Source organism: Sorex fumeus, unplaced genomic scaffold, assembly GCF_029834395.1.
Source record: "Sorex fumeus unplaced genomic scaffold, SorFum_2.1 ptg000014l, whole genome shotgun sequence".
Classification (NCBI taxonomy): domain Eukaryota; kingdom Metazoa; phylum Chordata; class Mammalia; order Eulipotyphla; family Soricidae; genus Sorex; species Sorex fumeus.
The window spans coordinates 18,258,788-18,271,653 of NW_026606071.1; the positions used below are offsets into that span (position 1 = coordinate 18,258,788).

The following is a 12,866-nucleotide window of genomic DNA, read 5'->3' on the forward strand; positions in this document are numbered from 1 at the left end:
CTTTTTTTTCTTTTTGGGTCACACCTGGTGATGCACAGGGGTTACTCCTGGCTCTGCACTCAGGAATTACTCCTGGTAGTGCTCGGGGGACCATTTGAGATGCTGGGAATCAAACCTGAGTCGGTCGCATGCAAGGCAGATGCCCTACCTGCTGTGCTATTGCTCCAGTCCCAATTGTAACACTTTTTAAATTTAAATTTTACTCTTAGAAAATAGTAATAACTTTTCATTGCATTTTTTACTTTTTATTCTACATAATAGTCTTAAATTTACAGAAAAGTTTTGGAAGCATTAAAGATTTTCACCCAGATCTTTCAATTGTTAATAATTTGCTAAATTTACTTTATGATTCTCATTTTTTTCTGTCATTTGTATGTGAGACACAGACATCATACCTCTTCACTCCAAAATACTAAAACGTTCATTTCCTTAGACAAAGATATTATCTTACACAAACATAGAGTTATAAGAGCTTTGACATTGGTGAGCCTATTGTTTCATCTGCAGGTCTTATTCAAAATTTGCCATTTATCTGATTGCACCCTTTAAGAGCTGAAAAAGGGTTTTGCCAGAATCTTAAATATCCCAAACTTTTCTCTACTATGCTCCTTTGTGATCCTCACAGTGAAAGCTCTATTTAATTCCTGTCAGGTAAGATCTGACTTACCTAGATGTGTTGCTAAATGGTTATGGAAGTCTGAATAATTCTCAGGTCAAAGGATAGGCAATTTGGAATTGCTCTCTTTAAGTAAATTTCTAGAACATTTTCTTCTAGTGCGTATTAAAATGACTTCTGAATTTTTCTTTCCAACACTGATCTCTGAACCTCCAGCCAGAGATGTCAAATGTAACCAGTTCATTCGCCTGAGTATAGAATGTCTCTTAATTTGCCAGCTGTAGTAAACATGATGCAGGTCTTGGGCTGACTGGATACTACCATCTGGAAGCTATAGAACAGATTCTCTGTGAAAGCACTCTGATAGTATTCCTTAGCACCCTGTCTTATTAGTTATGGGGCTTGACAGGCCTTTTCTCAGGGCTCAATCTTCTGGTTTTAAAATTAAATGCATGAAAGAATACTGATCTCCAGGATCCAGTACGATTATAAGAGATCATGCACTCAGGCTTAGCACACAGTGAGATCCATGATTGTAAACAATAAGTATTATTAGATGTAGATGTTTTGCTATTATTTCTAGAAAAGGCTATCTAGTATTGTGCTAACACACTAGTTGGTGTTCATTTATTAAACCCAGCGTTTCCCAGATTTTCTCATGGTCAGGAGCCTATGAGACCTGTCTTGAGATACTATGGAATTCCCAAGTTGGAGAATCCAGGGTAGAACAGAAAATTGTTTTTGACAAGTTTGAACACGGCACAAATGATTTTTAATATTAGTAAAAATGTGGCTAAAACTTGAAGGGTGGGTGTGCTTTGTGGGAAGGAGGGTGTGTTTTCTGGAGTTCGTGATGTGAACAGGTTGGTCTTGCTGGAGTTAGTGGAGTCTGCCTCCCCATCTGCCATAAAGTCTTGTTTCTGTCCTTGCCATAGTGTGATTTTGAATGGGAACTCAATTACTATATTTTTATTAAAAACTTATCTCATCATTTAATTCAATCAAATTTGTTCCACTTGTCTTTTACTTGAATTTTAACTTGTTATGTGCCTCATGCCCAATTGATAAGCATAAAGGATACAGAAAGCTTTATAGTAGAACATTTTGTTGAACTTTATGTGGAACTTTATGTGGAACATTATGTAAAATTTTATTTATTTATTTATTTTAATTGAATTTTTTATTTCAAGTTACTGCTTGAAAGTGTATTATTGCCAGAGTCACTGTCACTGTCCCCCCATTGTTCATCGATTTGCTCAAGTGGGCCCAGTAAGGTCTCCATTGTGACACTTGTTACTGTGTTTGGCATATCAAATACATCACGGGTAGCTTGCCAGGCTTTGCCGTGTGGGCCAGGAGCTCTGAGAGGGGCAGAGGAATTGAACCTGGGTCGGCCAGGTCGGCCGCATGCAAGACAAACGTCCTACTGGCTGTGCCATCGCTCTAACGCTATGTAAAATTTTAAAGTGGAAGGTTTAAAGCGGAACATTATGCTACTTTTGTTTGTTTCTTTTTCACATCTTATTAAGAACTTAAAACAGAATGCCAAAAAAAATTTGAGACAAATTAAAATACAGTTTTTCATGTGAACACCTTCCATGTCAAAAGAAAATTACTTCGTTTAGAAAGAAAACAGTGTTTCTTCAAATAAATAATTTTGATAGATGAAATGGAGAAGGTGCCATCATTACTGTGAAGATCTTTTATTTATTTACTTATGCATCACTGTGAGATACTCTTAAGTTTTCATCCTCTTGACTCACTTTTGCCCCTTAATCTGTCATAGTCTTTTGGATTAAGAATAATTGACTTGGGACCAGAGCAATAGTGTAGCAGGTAGGACATTTGCCTTCCACATGACCAACCACGGTTTTGATCCAGAGCATGCCATAGGGTCCCCCAAGCCTGCCAGGAGGTATCTCTGAGTGCAGAGACAGGAATAAGCACTGAATACCACTGGGTATGGCCCCCAAACAAACAAAGATTGACTATTTTAGTGAAAGGTAAAGAGAGGTAGTAATTAGAATAGCACTGTCTGCCTTTTTGAAAATTAATGCTCAAAGAAAAGTGAATTTTAAAAGACAAATTACATGGAGACTAAATTGTTGATGCTCAGCTTTACTGCTATGAAGATGTCTTCCAGCTCTAACTCTGGTGTCATAGTGCTGGGGACATTAAAGATGTACGTGCCAGGGAGACTTCTGAGGACAGACAGGCATGAGATTGACTCCAATGAAATCTAGGTTTCCAAACTCTGAATTTTGCATTATCTTCTCTCCATTATGCTGGTTCTCTTAAAATTTTATCTCTTCAAATCCCCCTATCTAGGACAGGTTTTATATGGGATCGCATAGAAGGCAATCTCTGTAGCAAGATTTTCAAGAGATTTAGGGAGCCTTGGAACTGAGATTATTTTCTCTAGAAGCTGCCCTGCTGGGCACAGTATAGGTAGACTTCTTCATATCTTAATAGATTTTCAGTCTTTAAGAGCCTATTAGTAAAATGTAAATGTGTCTGGAGGAATCACTTGTAAACCCACAGTCGGATAAAATTTTATCTCAGGGATTAGTTGATCTAATTGGCTTCCAACCTAGAGTTGAGAGCCATACTGGAGGGTGAAGAGGGCACCATGGGCTCTAGGGGCGGGCAGTGTCATGAGGCAGAGATTTCACTCTTGCCTACCTTAAAGACTGATGCAGGAGTAGCGTTGTCTAATCATTTTTAGCTCCATATTTTTAAAATGAAGTAGGTATTTGACAAAATTAATTCTGAGTGGATAGGAGGAATTGCTAATATTGCAAACCACTCAAGCTTATTAACAAGTGTGGTTTTCAATTTATAGTCTTTGATAGGAGCGAATTCAATTAAGATCTGAGTTTTGATATTTTGGATTCAAATGTTACAAGTGAAAAAGAGTATAATTTTTTACACTCTTTTCTAATTCAGATTTTGGGTAAAATAAGCTGTCCAGACTATAATACAAAAATATTATAGAATTTCCCTTGAAAAATTTGCAAATCATTATTAGTGAGCATAATTTTTTATATTAAAAATTTTCTAACACCTGACATGATCGCTGGTCATATTCATATTCTGATAATTTATTTATTTTTTTATTCCCTGTTTCTTTTCTTTATTATTTTTGGGTCACATCTGGCAATGCTCAGGGCTTACTCCTTGCTCTTGAATTACAATTGGCGGTGCTCTGGGCACCATATGGAATGCCAGGGATTGAACGCGGGTCAATACCCTACTCACTGTACTATCGCTCTGACCCCACCTCTCTGTTTCTTTTCCTGGCCCTTAAGTCTACTGTCCTTGGATGTCAGTCTCATATTATGTTGTTTTATATTTCACAAATGAGTGCAGTCCTCCTATGTCTATCCCTCTCTTTCTGACTCATTTCACTTAGCCTGATACTCTCCATATTCATCCATTTATAAGCAAATTTCATGACTTCATCTCTCCTAACAGCTGCATTGTATTCCATTGTGTGGATGTACCAAAGTTTCTTTAACCAGTTGTCTGTTCTCGGACACTAGATTTGTTTCCAGATTCTGGCTATTGTGAACAGTGCTGCAATAAACATACAGGTGCAGATTTCACTTCCACTGTGCTTTTTTTGCACCCTTGGGATATATTCCCAGAAGTGGTATTGCAGGGTGATGTGAAAGCTCAATTTCTAGTTTTTGAAATAATACCCATATTGTTTTCCAAAAAGGCTGGACCAATCGGCATTTCCACCAACAGTTAAAGAGCGTCCCTTTCCCCTCACATCCACGCTAGGAAATGGAGACACATCCCCTGCTCATGGGTAGGGAGATTAACATTATCAAAATGGCAATACTGCCCAAAGCACTGTACAGATTTAATGTGGTCCCTATAAGGATTCCCATGACATTTTTCAAAGAAATAGACAAAACACTCCTGAAATTCATATGGAACAATAAAACCACCACGAATGGCTAAAGCAATCCTTGGGAAAAAGAAGATGGGCGGTATCACCTTCCCCAACTTCAAACTGTACTACTACAAAGCAGTAGTAATTAAAACAGCATGGTATTGGACTAGAAACAGATCCGTAGACCAATGGAACAGAATTGAATATTCTCTCATAGACTCTTAAATATATGATCACTTGACATCTTTGACAAAGGAGCAAGAAATGTGAAGTGAAACAAGGGAAGCCTCTTCAAGTGGTGCTGGGAAAACTACCTGCAAAAAAAATGAGCTCTGACCTCTGTCTAACGCCAGGCACAAAAGTCAGATGAAAGTGGATTAAAGACTGGTTATTTAATCTTAATCAGATGAGTTATGGACAAATATTTTCCCCCAGTGTTGGGGTGGGTGGTGTATTTTTTTACAGTCACTGTCACTGTTCTCCCATTGTTTATCAATTTGCTCGAGCAGACCCAGTAACATTGTGAGACTTTTTGTTACTGTGTTTGGCATATTGAATACATCACGGGTAGCTTGCCAGGCTTGCTGTGTGGGCAAGATACTCTCAGTAGCTTTTCAGGCTCTCCGAGGGGGCGAAGGAATCAAACTCGGGTCGACCAGGTCGGCTGTGTGCCACTCAAACACCTGACCTGCTGTGCTATCGCTCCAGCCTATCTTTTTACTAGTGTCATCATTTTCTTTGAGGTGCATAAGCTTCTTAATTTAATATTGCCCCATTTGCATATTTTTTCTTCTGCTTGCTTCGTCAAAGGTATTGAATCCTTAAAAAAAATACCTCAGTTTTCATTATCATAAAGTGTTCTGCCTATGTTTTCTGCAATATAATTTATGGATTCAGGTTTGATATTGAGGTCTTTGATTCATTTTGACTGACCTGTGTGAGTGTGATAGAAAGGGAAATGAGTTCTTTCTTTCTTTTCTTTTTTCATGTAACTAACCAGTTTTCCCAGCACTACTTATCAAGGTTTTTCTTATTTTACTTCATACTTTTTGCTCCTTTATCAAAGATTAACTATCCATATACATGAGAATCTGTCTCTGAATTCTCAATTCTGTTCCATTGTTCTAAGGGTCTATCCTGTTTCAGTGTCACACTGTTTTAATTACTATAGGTTTTTGTTTGTTTGTTTCGTAATTACGTCTGACAGTGCTCAGGGTAACATATGGGATACCAGAAATCGAACCTGAGTTGGTGCGTGCAAGGCAAGCGCCCTAGCAGCAGTACTATGGCTCCAGCCCCTTAGTTACTATAATTTGATAGTACAGTTTGAAGTTGGAAAAAGCAATGACCCTCATCTTTTCCCCTAGAATTTCTTTGGCTATTTTGGGGGATGTTTGTTATTACATATGAATTTCAGTAGTGTTTAATGTATTTTTAAAAATGTCATGCTTGGATGCTGGAGTTTTCAAGGCAGTGTGGGCCCCAAGCTGGTGGCAGCTCCAAACTGCTGATGCAATCTGCAAGGCTCTAATATTCAGATATTTCAGATTAGAAGGCCAGGGTGGAGTGGGGGGAAGGCATGACTACCAGTTAATTTCACCTATTATATCCCACTAGAACCACAAATTAGCCTCTTATTTGAAACTCGCTAGGACAGACTGACTGCTCCAACCATGTAAGGTCAGTGATCCATTCAGTCAGCATTATCCCCAAAAACCCAAAAGCAGTGGTGAGCACAAGAATCCAATCTGCAAATGTCATAGTGGTAAAGCAATGCAGAAATTCATCAAACTTAGTGTGTGCTAAGATGCTAGCCCAGATGACCCAACCAGTAATAATGAGTCATATAAACTCTCTGACAAGGAATTTAGAATGAAGCTGTTAAGGATGCATAAGGAGCTCAAAGAAACAATAGAACACACCACCAATAAAATGCAAAAGGGTATGAGAGCAGGAATGAGGAAAATACAAATGAAAAAACAAAAATGGCAGATCTGAAAAACCTGGTAGGTGAAATGAAAAACTCAATTGGAAGCCTCAGTAGCAGCTGCTGAGGACAGAATTGGTGAACTCCAAGGTGAGGTGCAGTAAATCTCTAGGCAACAGCAGAAGCTGGAAAATAGCTTCAAAATAAACCAACAGATGACAAAAGAACATTTGGATAAATTTACGAAGAACAACATAAGAATAATTGGGATACCAGAGGAACAGGAAGAAAACCCTGATGTAGTAGCAGCTGTCAAAGTCATCATTGCTGAAAGGTTCCCATAGCTGAAGAGTGCATGCACCCAAATGCAACAGGCCCAGGTGTATACCAGCTGAAAAAGAGCCAAGTAAAAATATTCCAAGACACATCCTAATAAGAATGACAAAAACCATAGAGATAGAATACTGAAAGCAGCATGATCAAAGAAGGAAATTACTTATAAAGGAGCATCATTAAGATTTATAGCAGACTTCTCAGATGAAACTCTCCAGGTCTGAAGACAGTGTTGGGATATAGTGAAAAAAAAAAAACTCAATGAGGGGCTGGAGCAATAGCACAGCGGGTAGGGTGTTTGCCTTGCACGCAGTCGACCTAGGTTCGATTTCCAGCATCCCATATGGTCCCTCAAGCACCGCCAGAAGTAATTCCTGAGTGCATGAACTAGGAGTAACTCCTGGGCATCGCTGGGTGTGACCCAAAAAGCAAAACAGACAAACAAACAAAAAAAAAACAATGAAATTAGTGCATCACTAAGAATACTGTACCAAGCTAGACTCTCGTTCATATTAGAAGGAACAAGACACAGCTTTACAGATAAACAACTCAGGAGCTTCATAGGCTCAAAGCCATTTTATAAGAAGGACTAAGCTACTTTTAAGATAAGACAAGCCCCTCAAATAAAATGTCATAGGTATTTTTATAGGACTGCATTAAATTGTATTATGATTTGGGCAGTATTAACTCTTGACAGTGTTAATCCTCGTGATCTGTGAATAAGATATGTGTTTCTATTTCCTTGTGTCCTCTTTTATTTCTTATAGTAGTGTTTTGTGGTTTTCGTGCTACAGGTGTTTCACCTCTCTTGTTAAGCTGATTCCTAGGTATTTTTTTTTTCTGGGGCACCATTGTGAATGGGATTATTTTTAAAATCTCTCTTCTATTTTATTATTTGCTTATAGAAAAGTGATGAATTTCTGTGTGTTGTTCTTGAAGCCTGTTGATATCATATAGGTTGTTTCTAGGGGATTTTTTGGTAGTCTTTAGGGTTTTCTAAGAATAATATCATGCCATCTGCAAATACTGAATTTGACCTTTTTTTCCTGTCTGGATGTCCTTAATGTTTCTTTCCTGCCTAGCTGATATGGCAATAACTTTCCAATACTATATTAAAGGGTAGTGGTAAGAGTGGTCACCCTTGTGCCTGATCTTAGAGAGAAGCTTTTAGTTTTTCACCAGTATAATATTTGCTGTAGGCATGTGATAAATAGCTTTAACTGAGGTGAGGAAACTTTCTTCAGTTCTCATTTTATTTAAAGTGTTTTGAATCATGAATGGGTTCAGGCTCTTATCAAATGCTTTTTCTGCAACTATTGATGTGATTTTTATTTCCTCGTATTGGCATGGTGTATTATGTTGATTGACTTGCATATGTTAAACCATCCTGGCATCTCTAGGATGAATCCTACTTGGTGTATGATCTTTTTAATGTGCAGTTGTATTTGAATTGCTAACATTTTGCTGAGGATCTTTGTATCTGTGTTCAAGAGGGATATAAGTTGTTTTTTTTTTCTTTTTTGTTATGTCTCTTTGCTTTTGGTATCAGGGTAATGTTTGCCTCATAGAAACTGTTTGGGAGAATTTCTGTTCCTTTGACTTTCTGAAAAAGTCTAAAGAGGAACAGAGGTCTTTTTAAAAAATGTTTGGAAGAACTCAGTAGTGAACCGATCTGAGCCTGGACTTTTAGTCTTGGAAGACTCTTAATTGCCATTTCAATTTCCTTGATAGTAATTGGTCTGTTCAGGTGTTCTGGTTCTTCCTGATTCAGTTTTCTGAGATGATAGGAGTTCAAAAATTTATCTATTTCTTCTAGGTTTTCCCATTTAATGACATAAATAGTTTCAAAGTAATCCCTGATGATCCTTTAAATTTCTGTGCTATCTGTTATGATGCCTTCTCTTTCATTTCTTGTTTTCTGGGTTTTGGAGTCACACTCAGTGGTGCTCAGGGATTATTTTTCTTTTATTTATTATTGTTTTACTAAGGTTTTCTTTTTTTTATTCTTTGTGAGTGTGTAGTGGTTTGTCAGTCCTTTTTTTTTTTTTAACAAAGAAACAGCTTTTAGTTTCAATAATCTTTTGGATTGCTTTTTTCAATTCCATTTCATTAATTTCTGCTCTAAATTGTATTATTTTTTTTTCTTCTGCCTGCTTTGTGTTTCTACTGTTGGTCCTTTTCCAGTTGCTTGTACTGTATGGTTAGACTATTTATATGGGCTCTTTTTCCCTTCCTAATGGACACTTGCATTACTATGAACTTTCCTCTTAACATCTCTTTTGCTGTGTCACCAAGTTCTAGTAACTTGTATCCTTATTCTCATTTGTTTCCAGGAATCCCTTGATTTCCTCTTTGACCCACTGGTTGTTAATTAGAGAGGTATATAATTTCCATATGCATTTGTTTCACCTCGTACTGTTTCTGATTACTTTTTATTTTTAATACCTTACGGTATGAGAGGATAGTTGAGAAAATTTATATCCTTTTGACATTATGAGAATATATTTTATGGCCCAGTATGTGGTCTGTCTTGGAGAATGTCCCATGTGCATTGGAGAAGAATGTGTACTCAATTTGGGAAATATATATATACATATTATAATATATTATATAATAATGAAATTATTATTTTTTAAAAAAATTCTATTAGTGAGACACTATGAGGTACAGTTGTAGACTTACAAATTTTTGTGCTTGGGTTTCAGTTATATAATGATCAAATACCCATCCCTCCACCAGTGCCCATTTCCCACCACCACGGATCCCAGTATCCATCCCAGCCCCCACCCCCCCATCCCACCCTGCCTCTGTAATAATGAAATTATTGATATGAAAAAAATGGGCTTATCTTCTAAGCCTATCTATTTTATTTTTTCTTTCCAAGCCCATGTTTCCTTGTTAAAGATTCCAACTACTATTGTGTTCTGTCAGTGTTTTCCTTCAGGTCTATTAGCAGTTATTTTAAATATTTTGCTAGTCTCTCATTGGTGCATGAAATTTAGGAGTGTGAGTTCTTCCTGGTGTACGTATTCCTTGATCATTAAGAAATAACCATCTCTGTGTCTTACAGATTTTTTGGTTTGTTTGTTTTTGAGCCACACCCTACTTGCCTGTACTCAAGGCTTATATACTCCTGGTTCTGCTCAGGGATCACTACATGCTGTACTATTGCTCCAGCCTCTTACAACTTTTTTTAGCTTGAAGTCTAGGTTATCTGATACAAATATGGTTACCTTGGCTATTTTGTTTGTTTCCAAATTTTATTTTATTAAAGTACTGTGCTTTACCAAATTATTCAGAGTTGGATTTTAGGCACCATTGTCATGGCCTGCAGAGTGTCATTTGATAAATCTGTTACGAATCTTAAGGATGCTCCTTTGTGTGTAATTTCCTTCTTTGATCTTGCTGTTTTCAGTTTTCTGTCTCTATCTTTGGCTTTCATCATTCTGATCATGATGTATCTTGGAGTAGTTTTATTTGGGTCTATTTTAGCTGGTACCCTTTGGGCCCCTTAAATCTGATGCATGTACTCTTTTGTTTATGACATTTTTTTAAGAAAGATTTTCTTCACCTGAGACTGTCTTTGCCTTTCATTCTTTTTTTCCCTTTCCCTTTCCTTTGTTGCTGTCATTGTTGTGATATCCAAGAGTCACATTCTAGTCTGTGCTGCTCACCAGGGCTTACATACTTGGTCGTGGTGCTAGAGATCACAACAAAAATGCCACCAGGATCATATTGACCATATTTATGTCAGATAAAATAGACTTCAAGTTAAAAAAAGTTGTAAGGGACTGGACCTGTAGTACAGTTTGCCTTGCATGTGGTCAACCCAGGTTCAGTTCCCAAATCCCATATGGTCCCTAAGTCTGCCAGCAGTAGTGCTGGGGCTGGACTCATGACCTTCTCTTGAAGTAGGTGCTGTACCACTGATCCATATCCCAGGGGCCTTCTTTCTTTCTCTTATCTTTCTGAAGAATATTTCTGCGGGATATGGAATTCTGAGTTGGTGGTTCTTTTAACACATGAAGAAAAATGTCTGTTTCTCTGGTCTTCATGGTTTCTGATGAGAAATGTGCTGCCTTCTGAAGTATTTTCCCCCATTAGGTGAGACAGTGTATTTTATCTTCCTGCTTTAAAGATTCTTTGTTGTTAGTTTTCAGAAGTTTGATGTCATGTGTCTGGGCTTGGATTTCTTTGGATTTATTTTATCTATTTGGAATTCACTCAGCTTCTTAAATTTGTAGGTATGTATGTCTTTTGTCAAATTTGGTCAAATTTCAGCTGTTATTTTTTTCAAATCCTTTTCTTCAGTGATGAATGTTTAGTCCTTTATTATAGTCACAAAGCTTCCAGAGTCTCTGCTCATTTTCTTTTCTATATGTTTTATCTTCTTTATTCAGGTTAGTAAATTTTTTTTTGCCTTTCTTTTGGGTCGGTCACACCTGACGATGCTCAGGGCTGACTCCTGGCTCTGCACTCAGGAATCACTCCTGGTGGTGCTCGGGGGACCATATGGGTTGCTGGGAATCGAACCCCAGTCGGCTGCATGCAAGGCAAACGCCCTACCCACTGTACTGTCATTCCAGCCCCAGGTTAGGAAATTTTTGCTGTTCTGTATTTTTGTTCACTGATTATCTCCATGTTCTCTCTACCCAGTTGTTGAATTCATTCACTAAGCTGCTTAATCTTGGTTATTGTCTTTCTTAGTTCTGAAATTTATCTTTGGTTGGGTTCTTGGTATGATAAGCGTTTATTTTTAATTGAATTTTATTTTTGTGTTTTTGAGTCACACCTTGTTCTGCTGAGGGCTTACTCATAGTTCTGCATACAGGGATCACTCCTGGTGGGGCTGGAGGACCATATGGAGTGCTGGGAATTGAACCTGGGTCAGCTATGTGAAAGCCAAGTATGCTACCTTCTGTACTAACTCTCTAGCCCCATTATGAGTATTTAAAAAAATTATATCACAGTCATTTTATATATTATGCTATCAAAAATTGCATCTTATTTGTTTCCATGGTGTGTGCTTGGGGGCACTCACAAGTAGTGTTCAAGGGGGCCGGTAGATATTCCCTGCAGTGCTCAGTCAACCAGGAAAGGTAGTTCAGTGCTTGAAGATATGGAGTTGCTCAGGCCTGTAGTGCTGGAGACCACAGGACAAACAGGACAGTTTAGTGGTGTTGGAGCCTCAATGGCTACTTCCAGCAGTGCTCAAGAGGCCATGTAGTTTAGGGGTTCAAATTCAGGACCCACATGTACCCCTAACTGCTGATCACTCTTTCGTCCCTGAATCTTTTTTCTTCTTTTTTCTTTTTGGTTTTTGGGCTATACTCAGCAATACTCAAAAGTTACTCCTGGCTTTAGACTCAGGAATTACTCTTGGTGATGCTCAGGGGAGCATATGGGATGATCAAGGGACTATATGGGACCTGGGGATTGAAACCGGTTGGCCCCATGGATGGCAAGTGCCCTACTCATTACACTATCACTTCAGCACCCCTGCAAACCTCCTTTTGCCAGACTCCTCTGATTCTTTGTTGTTGGGGGAGGGGGAGTGTGTTGTGCCTTATTATTACCATGAGGCTAGAGAAGTGCAGAGTCAGCATTTGGTTTCCATTGACACCACCCAGCAGAAGATTGGGGTTACCTCTTACCTCCTAATAAAACAAAAGTTCAAGTTAAACTTTGGAACTGTAATATTTCTTCTAGTTTTTGGCTGGGTTAGAGTGGTTATTATATAAAAGCCTTTGTCTTGGGTCAGGGAAATAATTCTAAGACTAGAACATGTGTTCTGCATGCAAGAGACTCTGATTGGATTCCCCATTACTACATTGTTCTCCAGGCACAGTCAGGAGTAACGTCTCATGAACTAATCTGGGTTCTCAGTAGCCACTGAGAATTACCGCTTGTGCCCTATCCCCACCCTCAGTTTTTTTCTGTTTCACTAGGTTTTCCCTTTTTTTTTGGTCCTTTGGCTAGAGGATAGAATTCTATTGGGGTGGAGGGTTGGGTGTTGGAATATTGTATGACTGAAACCCAATCATGAACAGCTTTGTAACTGTGTACCTCATGCTGATTTAATTAAAATA

At 38.2% G+C, this 12,866-nt stretch overlaps 1 protein-coding gene across 1 annotated transcript in view; it reads left to right on the top strand.

Annotated features, from left to right (window-relative positions):
• Positions 1-12,866, top strand: part of AOX1 (aldehyde oxidase 1) — a 91,845-nt gene that overhangs the window by 49,166 nt on the left and 29,813 nt on the right. The window lies entirely within an intron of this gene.